The sequence below is a fragment of the Arachis ipaensis genome, chromosome B07 (assembly GCF_000816755.2).
Source record: "Arachis ipaensis cultivar K30076 chromosome B07, Araip1.1, whole genome shotgun sequence".
Lineage (NCBI taxonomy): Eukaryota > Viridiplantae > Streptophyta > Magnoliopsida > Fabales > Fabaceae > Arachis > Arachis ipaensis.
This window is the reverse complement of record NC_029791.2, coordinates 104,785,384-104,805,056: the sequence shown is the minus strand read 5'-3', so window position 1 is coordinate 104,805,056 and position 19,673 is coordinate 104,785,384. Positions and strand designations below refer to the sequence as shown.

The 19,673-nt window shown below is 37.2% G+C and overlaps 1 long non-coding RNA gene across 1 annotated transcript; it reads left to right on the top strand.

The window, feature by feature from the left end:
- On the top strand, positions 15,833–17,398 carry LOC107608133. The gene is made up of 3 exons (XR_001612728.2): positions 15,833–15,938; positions 16,512–16,616; positions 17,219–17,398. It is a non-coding gene; the product is annotated as an uncharacterized LOC107608133 (long non-coding RNA).

Sequence of the window (19,673 nt, the reverse complement as noted above, 5' to 3'; positions counted from 1 at the left end):
CAGAGAGCTTCTTCACAGAACAAAAACCTCAATACACTGGGTTATCTCTCCTTGTCTTCTGAATGAACAAAAATCTTCTTTTATCTCCTTGTATGTTGCTCGGTTGCTCTCCCTAGGTCAACTTCTTGAGCCTTGTGCTTCACTAACCCACTATCTCATTTTTTCCCATTTATCCTCAGAATAGAAACTTTTGCTCTGACCTTCTTTTGTTGACCGAAAGCCATAGGAAGGCAAACAGAAAAGGTCTTTCAATGGTAAACCCAGATCTTGGCCATTGAGAAGCTATTTGGTCCCCAAGACTTACTTGTGACCGTGGATACACAGCAGTGAAGAATAGACAACATCTTTCCCATGTATCCCAATATGGACTTGGCAGAGAGTTGAAGATGAAGAGAAGAAATGAGATGCATGTAGAAGGAAATAAAATCACCTTTAGCTTCTGACTTCTTCTTAATACTGATTGATGTGGGTGATTAGACTTCTACCATTTGCTTAACTTTCTCTTTCTTGCTTCTTTGGTGAATAGCTTAGGAAGAAGCTCTCTCTCTCTTTTTCTAAATTCTGACCATAAGGGAACATGTGAACGTTGCTTTTGGATGAGAGCAAATTAGAAAGATTTGAATGAGAGAGGCAACCGGGTTTGGATCGAATCTTTTTCATTCAGCCCGTTGCCTTCTATTCTTTGTTTCTTTTGGGCTTCCTTTGCATTATACCCTACCAGCCTTGTTCTAATTTCATCCAATTGTGCTGCTGAATTGATTTGTGGCCTGCAATGCTTAATTTTAAGTAATTAACATTAGTTAGATAATTTCCTAAAAATAATGTTTGTCATCATTAATTAATTTAGTTAATTTCTTAACTTATGTAAAATTTAATTATTTTAATTTATTTATAAGGTATATTTTAATAAAAATTAAAGACAATGGCTATAAATACAATGACTATTAAATGTATTTTCTCTCATGAATTTAATGACTATATTAAATGCATTGTTTGTATATTATTTGTTTAGACTGGCATTTGAACCACATATTTCATTATCTTGTTCAATTTCTTGAGTCCAGAGACTAGAGCAACCAATTCGTATTCATAATCAGCAAGACCAATTCATAAACCAATTCAACAATTAACAAAATCAGCATATTCATAGTCAGCAAAACTAATCCCTAACCTAATTCAACAATAAAATTAACAACAATAACATTTAAACCATTTTAACATTTTAAGTTCAACCTCTTCCATATTCTAATCAAATTCATAAATCATATCTTAATTAATGAATCAAATATTAAAAATTAATATAGAATTTAGAATAACTAAAAAAACTTACATGTTGATTGTTGTTGTAGCTGCAAAATCGAGCAGTGCAGTGCATGCAGCAACACCCGCAGAAGAGAGGCAAGGGAAGGATGGGGACGCGGCGAGACACGAGCACTCACCAGGTGTTGGGTGTAGTGATGGTGGATGAGCAAAATATGAGACAAAGGGAGCAAGACAGCTAGCGACAAGCACGTGAAGGATGACGAGCACGCGAGGGCTGACAAGCGAAGGAGACGCGATTCACGAGCACATAATGTGGTGGATCTGGCAAGAGGAGCGGCGATGGAGGCGAGCGTATGGTGGCGGTGAACTGAGGCAAGAGTGAGAGAGCTAGGGGAGAGGTGCTGGGGGCGGGGCTGTGCCTCTGTGTGTGGGAGTGGGAGTGGGAGTGAGAGAGAGTAATGCAAAAATGAAGGGGGAGGGTTTGCGATTTGAATTTAGGGTAAGATTACCGTCGGATTTACTATTGGATAAATCCGTCGGTAATTGACGAACGGATTTTTGCTAGTAAAGAATTTCACAAAAAACTCTCGTTGCTAGTATAGTTTCTAAACCAACAAAGAATCCTTTCATACAAAAAATTGTTTATCACTAAAGCAAACCCAATAAAATAAAACTGAAGTATTTAAACCTCGGGTTGTCTCTCAAGGAATTGCAGGGAGGTGTATTTATTATTGGTTATGGAAGATTATCTTTTTGGGGTTTTTGAATAAGGAACAAGAAAAATAAATTGCAAGAAAGTAAATTAATAATTAAGAAAACTCTTGGTAAGGTATGAGAACTGGACGTCCTATCCTAGTTATCCTTATCAATTATGATGAGAATTTTTCACTGCTCTCACTTAGTTAACCCTTACTAAATAAAGGAAAGTCAAGTGGACTAATCAATTTGATTCCTCAAGTTCTAGTCAACTCCTAAGGAAAGACTAGCTTTAAAGGGATCCAAATCAACCAGCAAATTTCAATTATCAATCAACAAAGGAGTTTGATAACTCAAGAGTCTCCAATTACTCAGTTCAAGCTAAGAATGTAAAAAGTTAAATTAAAATTATAAATATGACATACCTCAAATTGCATTAAATAAAGAAATCAAATCTAACACGGAGTTCATAAACCAAATTGGGAAAATAAATAAACTAGAATGCTAGAATAAATAAAAGTAGAAGAGAAACTAAATTAAAGGAACATTGAACCTGGAATTGAGAAGAAATAAACCTAAAACTAAGAGAAATCCTAAAACCTAGAGAGAGGAGAGAGCCTCTCTCTCTAGAAAACTACATCTAAAACCTAAATTATTGTGAATTGATGAATGAATGTTGTGTATCAATCCCTCTTGAGTCTCTGCTTGTACCCTGGCTTTAGTCTGCATTTCAGGGCCGAAAACTGGGTCCAAACTCAGCCCAAAATTGCTTCCAGCATTTTCTGCGATTTCTGCAGGTAGCGCATGTCACGCGTACGCGTCAGGCGCGCGCACGCGTTGCCGTGCGACTTTGTTTTTCACGCGTACTCATCAGGTATGCGCACGCGTCGTTTCTTGCTGGTCAACTCCTTGGTTTCTTGTGTTCCTTCCATTTTTGCAAGCTTCCTTTCCATCCTATAAGCCATTCCTACCCTATAAAACCTGAAAATACTTAACGCATAGATCACGGCATCAAATGGAATAAAGGAGAGTTAAAAATATACAGTTTAAAGGCTCAGAAAGCAAGTTTTCAATCATATAACAAAATTGGAAAGGAATTGTAAAATCATGCAAATTGTATGAATAAGTGTGCAAAGACTTGATAAAACCACTCAATTGAGCACAAGATAAACCATAAAATAGTGGTTTATCAATCTTCCCACACTTAAACATTAGCATGTCCTCATGCTAAGCTCAAGGAGATAAAAGAAATGAATGGGGGAAAGTAAGACTCATGAGATGCAACCTATGAATGCAACTATATGCTAAGATGATTCTATTTACTTGGTTAAAAGTAAACATGTTCTTCAAGACAAAAATAGACCAGATTCCACTAATTTAAATCATACAGTAAAAGACAAGTAAACTTGTAAAAAGATAGCTCATGAAAGCAGGGAACATAGAATCAAGCATTGAACCCTCACTGGTAGTGTATATGCACTCTAATCTCTCAAGTGTCTAGGGTTAATTCACTCTACTCTTCTCTAGTCATGCTTTCTAGACTTTGTTCTTTATCTAACCAATCAACAAAAATTTAGTATACTAATGTAAACATCATGAGGTCTTTTCAAGGTTGTAATGGGGCTAAGGTAAGGGTGAGGATATAAGTATGGCCAAATGAGCTGAAATATGAATCTTTGACTAACTTAAGCTCTTACCTAACACACACACACTCTAACTAACTCTAAAATCATGCCTAGCTACCCAAAATTTCCACTTTTGCATCACATACTCATGTGCATTGATCTTTTCATTAACTTAACATTGGGGTAATTTTGTCCCCTTATTTATTTGAATATTTTTGGTTTTTTTTAAATCATAAAAGCAACACATAACATATCAATGCACATGAGTCTTTAATTTTTTTTTCTGGTCTCACATGAGTATACACCCAAATTCCCAATATTTTGTCAATAGAACATTGTACACTTTCATCAACCCAAGTTCCCACAGTTCCCCACACTTAATTGATATATAATTTCTATCTTAAGCTAACCAAAGATTCAATTGGGGTAATTAATTATTTTTCCGCTTAAGGCTAGTGATGTGGTAAAATATAGAACAAAGGGGGATTAAAAGGCTCAAGGTGGCAAACAAAGGTGATTGAAAGGGTAAGCTATTTGGAATAAGTGAGCTAAAATCAAGTGATGGCCTCAATCATATGCAAGCATGTAAATACACTAAACAATGGACATATAGACTGGAACAAAATATAGATTACAATTATAGAGAAGGAAACACACAAGAATAAAATATTATGGTTAAATAATGTAACCATGTAATTAAGCTCAAATCTCACAGGTTATGTGTTCTTAGCTATAACATATGTTCCAAATTACAATCCTCAAACAAGTTTAACAAAAATTTTCAATTTAAATTAGTGAAATACTATAAAACAGGGTCTTGAAAAGAAAATATTACTTCAATCAAGTAGTGGTAAAATATGCACAAAATCAAACAAATATGCAATCAAGCATGCAAATGCAACAACTAACAAATTAACATTGGTGTTTGAAAAAGGAAGTAACTAACCCACGGAAGTCGGTATCGACCTCCCCACACTTAAAGATTGCACCGTCCTCAGTGCATGCTAAGATGTGCAAGTGGACGGGTTGCTCCAACTGACGCTTTTCTACATAGATTGTGCAGATGGACTTGTCTGTCGCCCCATTGAGAAGCTTCTCGTTTCCCTTCTCGGTGGCCATCCTGAAAGAAGAGGAAAAAAAAGAAAAGTAACTCAGAAATAAAGATAAGAAAATAAATAAAGTGTGGGTGGGTTAATGCCAAATAATGAGGGTCTCAATTATATGGTAGCTACAACATGCATGTGAGAAAACAGTAAAAGCAAATGGCAGATCAGTAGTGCGAAAATTGCAACAATGGGAGAGAGGGTGTGGGTAATGCAAGATAGTATAAATATATATCAATGCAAATGAAATGCAAGTATCATAAAAGAATAGCATTGACTTATGAATAATAATACCCAGTCAAAATAAAATAAGTCATGAAGCACCAGAATAATTCAAGAAAAGATGTAACAGTTAAATAAGAAAATTTAATACCAATGGAAAAATAAAAACATGCACACAATTGAAATACAATGAATGAAAGTATGCAGATAAATTAAGTAAAATAGAATGGAAAAGGATAGGGATGAGAAGTTGAAGAAATGAAGAAGAAGAATGTAGGAAAAGAGGAGGGAAGAAGGAGAAAGGAGAGAAGAAAGAAGTAAGAATTTAAAAATACGGCACGACGCGCACGCGTACGTCACGCGTGCGCGTGAAAACTGAACCAGCCATGCGACGCGTAAGCGTTGCCCACGCGTACGCGTGGGTGGTCTGAAAGTGAAATGACGCGCACTCGTCAGGGGCGCGTACGCGTGGATGATTTTGTGCTTCTAGCACAGTTTCATCGCAAGGGTAGCACAACTCTCGGGTCAAACACCCATTTACACCGATTGTCTTATCCACACGTGCGCGTGCATAACGCGTACGCATGGATTTCCTAGGTTGCATGTGACGCACACCAGCCACACGATTCCATCACAACTTTCTGTTCGTTGGATGGGATAGCAAAATGTGGAATCGACGCCCACGCGTGGCCTACGCGCACGCGTGGGTTGCCTCCTTTTTTTATGCTGTATGCAGAATGCAAAATGCAGATGCTGATACAGACATTATGAATGAACACTAAAAAAAATAGAATAAAATAAAACTAAGAATAAAACAAAACAAAATAAAACCAAGACTGAAAAAAAGGATCATACCATGGTGGGTTGTCTCCCACCTAGCACTTTTAGTTAAAGTCCTTAAGTTGGACGTTTGGTGAGCTCCTTGTTATGGAGGCTTGTGCTTGAACTCATCCAGGAATCCCTACCAGTGTTTGTAATTCCAATAGCCTCTGGGATCCCACACTAGTTGCATACAACCTTCAAGCAAGTTAAAGCAAGTGACAAGGCTCCAAGAGTGTTGATTGTTAGAATGAATTCCGGGGTCCCAAACCTTACTTTTGCACCCGTCTTCTTGTTGATCATCATTTTTCCACTTGGTTGGTGAGCAATTGGAATTCTCATGGAGACATCCGAACAACCTCCTAGACCCATTCAATTGAGACTTATACCAACCATTGCACTTAGACTTGGAGCGTGCAACTGTATATAACCTTGCATGACAACTCCTACCACTAACCATCTCCCTCTTACTCTTATAGCCACAAAGAGCTCTAAGTTGCCCATCCGTCTCAAGCAAAGCATATTCAAGTGGGCTAATTAAGCTTAGAGATGAAAGATTTACCCACTTGAATGAAGGAATGGATGGTGAAGGCTTTGGGAGGCGAGGCCTCCAACAACTTTGGCAGGTGATTTCAAGCTCCATTCCCTTGTGCTCTCCCTTGACATCTTCCACCTCTTTGCAAGCTTCTTCAACTTCAACCGCAACCTCATCAAATTATTCTAATTCTTCCTCGTCACTCAAATCATAAGTTGGGGGTTGAGAAAAGTCTACCTCCACGTCATTTTCAGATTCACTTGGAGAAGGTTCTTCAAACTCAAGGGGTTCAATTGCGGATGCAAGTTCATCACTAGGATGGCTTGATTCATGCTCATCATCACCAAGGGAACTCACCTCTTGATTTATTCCGTCCAATTCTTTATAAGGAACATGCCTTGGAGGTTGTGCACCATCCTCCTCAACATCAATTTCGATCTTATTGGAGGAATATTCTACAATCCTGGATTCCCATGGAGGTTCAGCATCTCCTAAGTCCTCAACCACTTCCTTTTCTTCTATATTTTCGGCTTTCTCCACTTGCTCTAGTACAAAATCCAGCTCCTCCTTGATGCCTTCCCTCACCAATTCTTCAGTTACTCCTTCATCCTCAAGCCGGTCCCTTCTCTCTTGTTCCGTATCAATAGCATAGGGTCATGTTGCTCTTGGATTGATGCATCCACACAGGATATAAGAGCTTGGATAGTAGAGGTTAGACTGGTGAGAGCAGAGGTAAGTGTGGTTTGAAGCTCTATTTCCCTTTGGCAAATAACATTAAGGATGTTGTCATCCAGTGGAGGTTGGGGTGGATAGGGGAGTTCATTATTTTGAAGAAAGGGTTCATAATAGGAAGGTGGTTCTTCTTGGTAAGGGTATGGAGATGGTGAATATTGAGGTGGTGGTTCTTGGGGGTAATTGCGTTGGAATAGGGGTGGGTCTATGTATGGTTCATACGGTTCATGTGGTGGTTGGTTGGGTGGAAAACGGTTAGGGTCATAAGGAGGTGAATGGTTGTAGGTGGTGATGACAAGTCATCTTAGCCTATTTTAACTAGTCTTTTTCTCTTGTTTTCATTAGAATTATGCACTTTCTTGAGCTACAAGGAAGCCAATTAGGTAGATTTTCATGTTTCCCTTGATTGAATCAACCATGTATGAATTCATGCCATTTCATGAGGTTTTATGCTAAAATTGTTGCATATTATGATAGAATGAATATCTCATGATTATGAGCATAGCTTTGATGAGTTTGGTTGATTAATTATAGGTGAAGAAAGCTTGGAGAAAGGTTGAAGCAAGAAGGAATAGCTAGGAGTAAAGAGAAGACAATGGAATAAGTGAAATTGAACCAGGAAGCAAAAAGCTGGACCTAAAGTTAGCATCAAACTTTTGCACAAACTTTTGATTGAAAAGTTAGCCCCAACGTTAGCCCCATAACTTGGAGGCTAACGTTGGAACTTAAAAATCATTCCCTGGGTACCAAAAGTTTGCGCCAACGTTAGCCCCCTAACTTTGAGGCTAACGTTGGCACATGAAATTTACCCCTGGGCACCAAAAGTTTGCGCCAACGTTAGCCCCCTAACTTTGAGGCTAACGTTGGCACATGAAAATCACAAAGAGGAGCAAAAGTTTGCGCCAACGTTAGCCCCCTAACTTTGAGGCTAACGTTGGCACATGAAAATCACAAAGAGGAGCAAAAGTTTGCGCCAACGTTAGCCCCCTAACTTGGTGGCTAACGTTGGCGCCACAAGCACACAAGGCAAGGCCAACGTTAGGGTCAAAGTTAGACCCCTAACGTTGTCACCAACGTTCATATCAGCAAATTTTGTGGGCTGCTATGAAAAGTTGGAGCAAAAGTTAGACCCCTAACTTTTGCTCAAACTTTTGGTCCAACTTTTGCAAAACTCAAACCTGGTTCAATTGGTTCACTTTGGTTCTTCTCCAAACTTCAAGAGCAACCAACCAAGGCCTCTTTCAACCCAATTCCACCAAGAGCAAAGGCCCAACTCAAGGCTTGAAGATCATTTGAAGAAAGTGTATAAATAGGATAGAATTCAAGTTCTTCGGGGAGCTTTCCTTTTAAATTTTCATAATAGTTTTCGGAGAGCTTTGGATATTGAGTGATCTTTAATTTCTTTGTCTTGGGGAAGGAGAATTCACTTCTCTTCCTCTTCATTTTATTGGTTTCTATTTCAATTGCAATTGTCTTGGATCTTGGGTTGGAGAATTGAAGAAATTCTGTTTCAATCTCATCCTTGGATCTCTCTGTTTATTTACTGCTTAATTGAATTTCCATTTTTGTTACTTGCTTCTCATCTAATTTCTTTGCAATTTACAATTTCCTTGCAATTGTTCTTGTTGGATCTAGGAAGGCATTGAGATCTAGACTTGATTTTCTAGTCTCTAGGTCCTGAGATCTAAATTCCCATTTCAATTCTCTGTTTATTGCTTTCCTTGTTCATTTACTTTTCTGTTATAAGATCCGGTTCAATCCCAATTCCCTTTTACTCTTCTGTTTAATGAAATTTTACTTTTCCTTGTTTAAATTCTGCAAATCCAATCCCCAATTCCCTTTACAATTCCAGCAGTTTACATTCCTTGCACTTTAAGATTCCGCAATTTACATTTCTTGCACTCTAAGTTCCTGCCATTTAATTTCTTGTTCTTTAAGATTCAGCAATTTAATTTCCTGCTCTCTTTAATTCCATGCAATTTAAATTCTGCAAATCACCAATCAATCAACCAAATCTTGATTCGCTTGACTAAATCAACCACTAAACTAAAATGTGGGATCGACCTCACTCCCGTGAGTTTTTATTACTTGATGCGACCCGGTGCACTTGCCGGTTAGATTTGGGTGTTTTTGGGAGAGATTCATTTCTCCACCAAAATATCTCATCAAGTTTTTGGCGCCGTTGCCGGGGATTGATTAGATTGACAATGATTAAGTGAAGTGGTGATCTAGATCAAGCACTTTTTCTTTAATTTTCAACTAGCCCACTAACTGTTTGAAGTTTTGCCTGAGCTAATAGAAACCTCACTCTAGCAATAGAGTGAAATTTCCTTGGCTCATCCTGCTAAATATGATTTTCATAGCTTGAAAAAACAAACGAGAGGAGTGGTTTTCGTTCATTACTCTCTCAAGTTTGCCAACTGTTTGATACTTTGTGTCAACTGATCCTTCAATCATATCCTGGCCTGAATATGCTCTATCTTCACTTGAATTGGTCGTGACTGTGCAGATCATGGAAGGGAACTCAACAAATTCTAGCAATCATGAGAGTAATACCCCCACCTTGGATGATAATGTAACCCATAGTTCGAAGTAACTATCCATAGCCATGAATGATGTTGCCCAATGGTTTGAAGCTTTTCCACAAGGAAGCATTATCGGATGGGAAGAACTGATGAATGGACTCCTAGTCAAATTTAACCCATCACAAAAAGTTGTTAAGCAAGAGGCAGAAGTGCATCCATTAGAGAAAGAAATTGAAGGTGCTCGTGCAGTAATAAGCCAAAACAAGCAGATGCATCAGCAGACTCTACAACAATTAGATATGATGGCTAGAAAAATCACTGAGTTGAGACATGCTGTAGTACATACATACAACCTGACTCAAAGCTCATATGGGTGTAATCAAGCTGAACACAGCTTTGTGGCCATTAACCATGAGCAACAAAGCTATGAGCAACTACAAGCTCCAAGCAATCACTCTAGCATGCTCCAGAACAGGCATCAGAATGATGTGTACAATCCACCTTGGAGAACTCATTCTAATGGGAGGGGGATTGAGAACCAAAACCAAAGACCAAGGGACTTCAACTGCAACAATCCCAACTTCAAAAATCAACTTAAAACACACCCCCACAACAACAATCACACACACTTCCAACCCCGTCCTACCTCACCATTCACTCAAAATGACCTTCATCAACCACCACAATTGCCACAACCACTTCCACCCTTTCAAAGGATCTATATTCTAGAAATGCTGATGGAGAGGTCCATAAAAATTCAAGAAATGATGGCAATAGAGCGGGAAGAAATAAAGAAACATCAAGAGATGATAAGCAAGAACCAGGAGGCTTCACTCAGAAGACTTGAAAGGCAGATGGAACAACTTGTTCAAAACCTTGCTGAATTGAGAGAGAAGGAGGGGAATCTGAACCCAAAGAGCCATGAAAAGGATGCTGTGTTGAAAAAGAAGGGAGTCATGGAGGAAAGTAAGAGTGCATAATGATGGCTTCAAGCATGATGGATGAACTAGTTAACTATTCTGCTATTTCCTAGTTTTCAGTTTTATTGCTTTTGAAAAAGAAGAAGAAAAGAAAAAGAGTTATTACACATGGTTAATTTGATGCATGAAACCCATTGGCAAGGTACTAAGTTTGGTGTTCTCACACCAAAGTAAGTTCAAAAGCCCACAAATAAATCATGAAGACTAACCATTGTTCTAAGTGCTAGGGGAACAAGCAACTTTCAATATCATTGCAGAATATCATACAAGCCTTTGGAGGGATTGAGCATCATCAACCAAAGAAGCAAAAGATGAACATAAAGGACAGCAATGATGATGATGAGAAGAAGGAAAGCAAATGAACTCCAACAGGTTGTATTGTTAAGTGATTGTTTTACATCAAATATTGCTGTGATTGAAAGTTGGATTGTATCCTGATCTCCCCTGCCTGCCTGCATAGCATAGTCTTTCTTTATAATTCAATAAGCAAGGTGTCTGAACATTCACAACATTCTTATCTTCAAAACTTTTTTGCACTCAATTTTCAAGAAATGCATCACATGAAAGTTCTTTGAAAAGAAGGATTGAGGAATCAAACAATTTTGAGGCAAGCAAAAGATTAGGAGAAAGTGGTGGTTCTAGTTGTATGATTTTGTATTGAGGTTGCATGCTTGTGAAAACTTGCATGGGAGCTCATAGGCGGGACATGAAGTTCAAAGAAGTATTGTGGAGATTCTCAAAAATTTATTGATCTAAGAAGCAGCAAACATAACAAAAGAAAGAAAAGAAAATACAAAAACAAAAAGAACATGGCCCAAGGCTTTGAGCATCAATTACTAGGCATAAAAAGAAAGAAAGAAACAAAAACTCAAAGAGTTGTTATCCTAGTAAATGCTTGTATTTCCTATTTCAATTCTCTGTTTACTGCTTTCCATGTTCATCTACTTTGCTGTTTCGGATCCGATTCAATCCCAATTCCCTTTTTCTCTTCTGTTTAATGCAATTTAACTTTTCCTTGTTTAATTTCTGCAAATCCAAGTCCCAATCCCCTTTACAATTCAAGTCATTTACATTCCTTGCACTTTAAGATTCCGCAATTTACATTTCTTGCACTCTAAGTTCCTGCCATTTAATTTCTTGTTCTTTAAGATTCAGCAATTTAATTTCCTGCTCTCTTTAATTCCATGCAATTTAAATTCTGCAAATCACCAATCAATCAACCAAATCTTGATTCGCTTGACTAAATCAACCACTAAACTAAAATTGCTCAATCCTTCAATCCTTGTGGGATTGACCTCACTCCCGTGAGTTTTTATTACTTGATGCGACCCGGTGCACTTGCCGGTTAGATTTGGGTGTTTTTGGGAGAGATTTATTTCTCCACCAAAATATCTCATCAGGTGGCTTGTGAGTATGGTGGTTCAAAGTTATGGTGAGGGGGTGGTTCATAAGCATATGGTGGGGCTTGTTGGTAACTACAAGGGAGTCCACCATATTCATCATCTTGGTACCCACCCTGGAACGGCTCTTGACCATAGTAATTTGGTGGAGGTTGGTTGTCACGAAAGGGTCCACCATAACTATTGTCTTGGGATGCATCGTAGAATGGCCGTTGCCCATGGCACCTTGGAGGAGGTTGTTGCCGAAAGGGTTGATCAAATCCTCGTGGCTCCTCCCATCTTTGATTATTCCGACCTTGATGCATGTTCTCATTATAGCATCCATTTCCTGCAACATAATTTGAACTAAACTCATAGCCAAAGGGGTGAGAATTCATAGTAGCAAGTAAAAACAAAAACTAATAAAAATTAATGAAAATAAACTCCTAAAACTAGAAATACTAACAAAGAAACGAAAAAGCAAATATTTACAATAGCCAATAATAAGGCACACGTTTGCAATTCCCCGGAAACGGCGCCATTTTGACGAACGGATTTTTGCTAGTAAAGAATTTCACAATAAACTCTCGTTACTAGTATAGTATCTAAACCAACAAAGAATCCTTTCGTACAAAAAATTGTTTGTCACTAAAGCAAACCCAATAAAATTAAACCGAAGTATTTAAACCTCGGGTCGTCTCTTAAGGAATTGCAGGGAGGTGTATTTATTATTGGTTATGGAAGATTATCTTTTTAGGGTTTTTGAATAAGCACTACAAGAAAAAAGGCCTGTCGGTACACTTTCTTCTTGCCACGCTTTTAAAGCGTGCCCAAAAGTGGTCTATGGCCATGCTTTTGTGAGGGTGGCCACTGATTTATGATTTGGCCACGCTTTTTTCGCCACGCTTGAAAAGCGTGGCCATAGAGGGAAATCGGCACGCTTTACGAGGGTGCCCACTTACTTGAAATTTGGCCACGCTTTTTTACTGCCACGCTTGAAAAGCGTGGCGATAGAGGAAAATGGGCACGCTTTTACGAGGGTGCCCACTAATTAAAAATTTGGCCACCCTTTTTTTGTCACGCTTAAAAAGCATGGCCATAGAGGGAGACCGACACTCTTGTAAAGCGTGGCTAGTTTGTGTTTCAATGGTCACCTTTTTAAAGCGTGCCCATATTCTGTTTATTTTGGCACCCCACAAAAAAAACTTACCGATAGAGTTCCTTCCCCCAAAATTTAGTTTCCCACTCAATTTTTTTCCACACTTAACATTTTTTTTCTTGGTTTTCAATTTTAACCCAAACAATATCACACACTAGTTTTAACCCTAAAAGTGACCCAGTCACAAAAAAAAACCCTAAAAGTTACCCGCGCCATCATCATCCTCAAACAACATCTCCGCCTTCATTGTTCATCATTCATCACCCATGCCTTTCCTCTAACCCTCTCTCTGTCGAACACTCGTTCATCTGTCGAACCCTAAATCTAAAATCACCCTCCCCTCACTGGAACCCTAACTCCCTAAGTCTCTTCTCTCGCTCTCTTATCTACCTTTTAGTTTTATCTTCCGTCACTCTCTTCTCTCCCTTGCACACGCCAGAACTGCCGTCGCACAGAATCCCCTTCGCACATGCCATCGCAGACTCGCACGTCTCGCGGTCTCGGTCCAAGGCGTGTTCTCCTCGTCGTGTCGTCTCCGTCCCGTGAACGTCTGCGTCCTATTCTCCCATCCTGTGAGCGTCGCTGTCCTCCATGTCCCGTGAACGTTGCTGTCCTCCCCGTCCCATGAACGCCGCTGTCGTTCTTCCTGATTCCTGGGTTTGTGAAATTCTCCTTTTAACTACTCTATTTTTTAAATCTTCTAGACCTCTCTTCTCTCTGTTAATCTTCTATTTGTTCTAGTTCTGTTATTAAATTGGTTTTGCTGTGTTTAATTTGCTATTAATATTCTATTTGTTCCCCAACTAGTCGCTCATCCCTCACGTCGTTGGCTTCAGTGGCGCCATTTTGTTGTGCGTAGCTTTGGCCTACTTCATCTCCGACCACCGTTGGACGAAGAAGAAACCGATTATGAAGAAAAACAGAGGAGTGGTTGCTCTTCAAATTATCCAAGAGGTACAAATCCTACTATTTTTTAGAGTTTTAATTTATCATATTCATATTTTAAGTCTGAATGAATAAATTTTTTAGATAAATTCATAGTTTGTGACAAATTACACTACAAGAAAAAAATCCTGTCTTCAGTGGGATCTGTATGGAAAACTATCAAGTCACTACTGGTATATGAATTGTATTGATTTTTTATATTGGAGTATATGAAATTTATTTCAACTTGGATAATGAGATTCATTCACTAGTATTCTTTTAATCTTAGTATATGAATTATACTTTATTATGACACACATGCATTTGTTCGAATAGTACAGATACTTGATACAAGGTTTGAGTGATATGATCGTTTGTTATTTTGTTTGGTTATGATGTAAATTGCTTATTGAAATGGTTTCTGATTTTTGTCTTTAATTTTTTTGGTAAAGAAATACTAAATGGGGTTTCTTGAGGGTGTGAGTGTGTCTGGTGCACCGCCACCTAGAACGGTCTTGGTGCAGCAGTGTATCTGTGATAAAGGTGTATTGGAAGTTCTATGCAACTATGATGCTATCAGTCTACTAAAATTAAGGTCTCTTCTATAGTGCCTAACATTTACTGATAGACTTAAAAAATAAAGAGGTGAGTCATACTTTACTCTATCTCTACTTTAGATAACAATGTGTTTTTCGAATTTTATGCGTCCTCAAAAATCAAATTGCTGACGTATAAAAATGAATTAAAATGCACTGTTCTTTTAATATGCATTCTTGTTATATGCTAATACGAAACACCCGTTTTCAAGGTTTTTCCCTTTATTTTTTTTGAAAAATCCATTTTGTCCATATTGTTAAATTTTCGGAGTTACTGTGTTTATGACTTAATATTATAAAAATGTATTAAGTAAACACACTAAAGTTTATTTAATATATTGGTTACTATGAACCTTTCATTTCTATGCATATACAAATTAGACAAATTAAACCAAAGTTTTCTAAACTATAATTGGAAGTTTCTAACCAAGTAGTTTGGATGATCATTGAAAGTACAAAACAGAGAAAGAATAGGACTCGAGAACTTGTGCAGGAAACAGAGTTTTCAACCTTAGCATGATGGGGTTTTAGTGGTCATTTTTAAATAGGAGTCTAGATTTTCAGTGGTCATTTTTAAATTGGAGTCTAGATTGAGTGTTCAGTCTTACAGCAACATTAGAAAACTCTAACTACAAAATACTAAAGTTGAGATAGCTGAGTTGTTCCTTTCATAATTTTAGTTGTAGGTCATGGATTGAGGCCAGGCATTTTTTACAATTGAAAATGTGTTATCTCAGGTGTCTAAGGAGGTGCTCCTTCAAGGAATACTTAAACAAGATCTATATGTTTTTGAGAACATGTATATACCTAGACAGATTAATGAATCCAAAGTATTTCAATCTTTTCTTGCTATGTATAAATCTAATTTAGAACTTGGCATAGAAGATTAGGACATCCATCACTTATTATTTTTGAGATTATTCTTAGACACTGTAATATATTCAAATAAAATTGAGTTTGATTATGTTGTGTGTGAAGCTTGTGCAAAAGGCAAAATGCATACCTTATCTTTCTCTTTGTCTAATATTGTTTTTATTTCTCCTCTTGAATTAATTTACATTGATGTATGGATTCCTATCCCAATTGTTTTCAGATCAGAATTACTATATGAGCATTGTAGATGTTTACTCAAGATACACTTGTTTATACTTACTTAATTCAAAAGCTCAAGTTCTGTAAATTTTACAACAAGTTACTTATGAAAAACTAAACTGGAAATTCTGTTAAAGTTGTGCAGATAGATAATGCTAAAGAATTCTTGTGTTAGCCAGCTCGCCATTCCTCGCTAGTTCGCCGTTCTGGTTGTCGTGCTGCTCGCCCCTCTCTCTCGCGGTTCTGCTCGCTTCTCTGTCGCGGTTCTGCTCACGGTGCTGCTCGAAGGTTAGTTCTCTCTCCCTCGCTCACACAAACCATAAGCTGCCATCCATTACCAACTTGTCAAGTATTTTTCTTTTTATCTTCCATGAAATATTTTCATAAAAGGGTCCAAGAAATCAAAGCCAAAATCTAATTTTTGCAGCTATAAAATTCCACCTACTGAATTCGAATCTCTGTTTCTTAAGAAATCAGTCCTGTTCAGTACATAGAAGTGATCAGGTATATAGTTTGAATTTTTTTCTGCACCTTTTTTTAATAATTTGGGTTTTCTTCCATTTCAGTTCTTAGTATCTGTGTTGATTCCTGAACTGCTTTTTTTAAGGAAAAAATATCTGGTGTGAATCTGATATTTTTTTAAAGATATTTGAGCATTAGTTTTCTCTGAATTTGATTTTCATTTTTTTTTACCAAATTATGGAAAATTAGATGAATAGTTTGATACAAAAGAAACTGAATGATAAACCTTGAAAGTTTCGGTCTCATTAATGCTCTATTTTGTTTGGCATTACTCTGTTTCAGAATTTTCTCTAGACTTTCATTATTTTAATCTCTCATTCAATTTGTTACTCCACCTAGGTAGCAAGCATAATCTAACTTATGAAAAATGAGGTGTTTGAAGGATGCTGCTGAACCACCTTTGAACAAGATGCATCCCCATGGGAACTCATCATGTCACTAATGGTAAGATTTTTATCCTCACCTGCTAGAAGCACATAACCTCCCTCTTTGTACACCTTATATTGATCATTCAGCATATAGCTAGAGCTTCTCCAATATTCCTGATGGTTTCCCTGTTTATCCCTGCTTTTATTAATAACCTATTCTGCTGCTGTTTTTTATGAGAGTTAGGCTTAGCTAGAGTTTCTTGTTGTTTTCCTTTTTGATTAATTGGAGCATTCCTCTTGGTTTGATTAGTGGAGATAGCGCCTTTTTTATTTGAGACAGAGCTTTGCAATTTGGTTTTTTGCATGTTAGGTTTGGGATTCTGAGTAGTAACTATTTTTTGCCCCTGACTTTTAGGGATTTTCTTGCCTTTGATGGCTTGATTATTTCCTTTCTGGGAGTTGCCAGCATGATGAATAATTTATTAATATTATTTTTTGGGGAGATTCGGTTTTTTGTAGGAATCTTAAGTTTTAAGATGCAAAGTATATATAATTTCTTAATGAGTGGAAGGTCAAATTTTGGATATTGCATTGCAAAGTTGTTTAATCAGCTTTTTTGTTGGCGAGCGAAGACGCTATGTTTTGTGAACATGTTCCTTTATTTTACCCTTTTATCAGGAACTATCTGGCTCCGTTTCTAGATTAATAATGGACCGAAGCTCCATTGATTATGGTTATAGGGATGGAGAAGGTGATGCTGAATGAACTCTAAAGATGGTAGACACAGGAGTAATTGGTAGCGAGATTGCCATGGCCGAAGCAAGTCTTAAATCCCCTCTGTAGTATATGTTGTGTTTAGAGATGTCTATTCTTTTTCATTTATAAAGTTTGCATTTTCATTCAGGAGTCAGGCATCTGGTCTAAACCCAACAGTGACAATTTCACACAATGCATAGAACTGCCAAGAAATCATAAGGGTATGACTCAAGTACCCTCTTATCTCATATTATGCAGTGGGTTATTCTGTGATTTCTCTCTTCTCACTCTTCTTTTTTCTTTCTTTTTTCATCAGGAATAGATGCAAAGACCAATGGCTATATCCTCATAAACACTAACGGTGGCTTGAACCAGAAGAGATTTGGGGTCTAGCAACATTGATTTCTGATGGTATATTATGAAAAGTTAGGTAGCGAAAGGTACCATCTTAATAATTATTACTCCACCTAGTAATTGAATTGTTCATTAGACACTATTAATACCGAATTGTAATTGTCTCAATATGTGACTCACACTACTGTTTTGTGATTAAATTTAATCTTAGTAATTCTTATCTGATTGAGAAACAGTTGTGATTGGCTTTTTTGTAGTATATATAACTATATAGCTCTCAATTCTATGGATTAATTTGGTTGTTGGAGAAATACTAGGTGTTAATTCTAGACGTTTCACATTAGATTATTTTGGGAGTGAAGTGTTTATGGGTTGACTTTAGCTCTGTAGAGTGCATGGCTGTAAAAGCATAGTTAGAGAATAAATTGAGATATGGATTATGAACATCAATTTCCATAACTGATGCATGAGTTACAGTGTCACAAAATGGTTATATTTTTGTAAAATGTCAGAAAATTCAATGATGCACATACATATTTTCTTGGAAAATTGTAATGGAAACCTGTGTTTTATTTTGTCATATGATGACTTATTAGGATTGTATGTTTTGCTGACACAGATTTATGGTGAAGATGAATGGTCATTTGGATTCTGGGAGCAAGGTACTGAAGTGTTTAGTTGCCCTTCTAGAAAAAATATGATAAAGAAGAAGATGCGGCCAGTGAAGACGAGGAGTTTTAAAGCAAATGGTAGCAGGAGTTCTTCCCACATCAACTTTTTGTTAATCATAGTTTTGCTGTATATCACTTTTAGGTTTTCCATCCTTCATATCTTTGGGAGCATTATAGTTTTAATTTAAATTATTATTATAACATGTAAATAATTCATGTAAATCAATAAAAAAATCAATTCTTATGCCTTCTAATTTTCTCTTTTTAGTTATTATTATAGAATTGTAATTTTTTAATATTATTATGCATTTTAATTTTTTTCTTTTTTTTAATTTGACAAAGAAATAGGCCACGCTTTGAAAGCGTGGCAAAAGGCTTTAGTAGGAAAGCCACGCTTTTAAAAGCGTGGCTGTATGTGCTCTATTGGCATGCTTTCAAAGCGTAGCCAAAACCAACTTTCTTGGCACGTTTCAAGAGCGTGGCGATATGTGAACTTTTCTGTACGTTTTTAAAGCGTACCGATAGATTAACACCTATAGCCACACTTTTAAGTGTGGCAAGAGTTGAAAGCGTGGCTAAAAAGAAAGCGTGCCGATAAATCCACAAAAGCGTGGCGATAGAGCAACCGGCACGCTAGCGGATGTGACCCTTTCAAAAGCGTGCCGATAGCTCAAAAAGCGTGGTGAAAAGCTCTCGGTACGCTTTTTAGCACTTTTTGACACGCTTTAAAAGCGTGGCAGAAAGCTTATTTTCTTGTAGTGAAGGAACAAGAAAAATAAATTGCAAGAAAGTAAATTAATAATTAAGAAAAATCTTGGCAAGGTATGAGAACTGGACGTCCTATCCTAGTTATCCTTATCAATTGTGATGAGAATTGTTCATTGCTCCCACTTAGTTAACCCTTACTAAATAAAGGAAAGTCAAGTGGACTAATCAATTTGATTCCTCAAGTCCTAGTCAACTCCTAAGGAAAGAATAGCTTTAGAGGGATCCAAATCAACCAGCAAATTTCAATTATCAATCAACAAAGGAGTTTGATAACTCAAGAGTCTCCAATTACTCAGTTCAAGCTAAGAATGTAAGAAGCTAAATTAAAATTATAAATATGAAATACCTCAAATTGCATTAAATAAAGAAATCAAATCTAACATGGAGTTCATAAACCAAATTGGGAAAATAAATAAACTAGAATGCTAGAATAAATAAAAGTAGAAGAGAAACTAAATTAAAGGAACATTGAACCTGGAATTGGGAGGAATCAAACCTAAAACTAAGAGAAATCCTAAATCCTAAAACTTAGAGAGAGGAGAGAGCCTCTCTCTCTAGAAACTACATCTAAAACCTAAAATTGT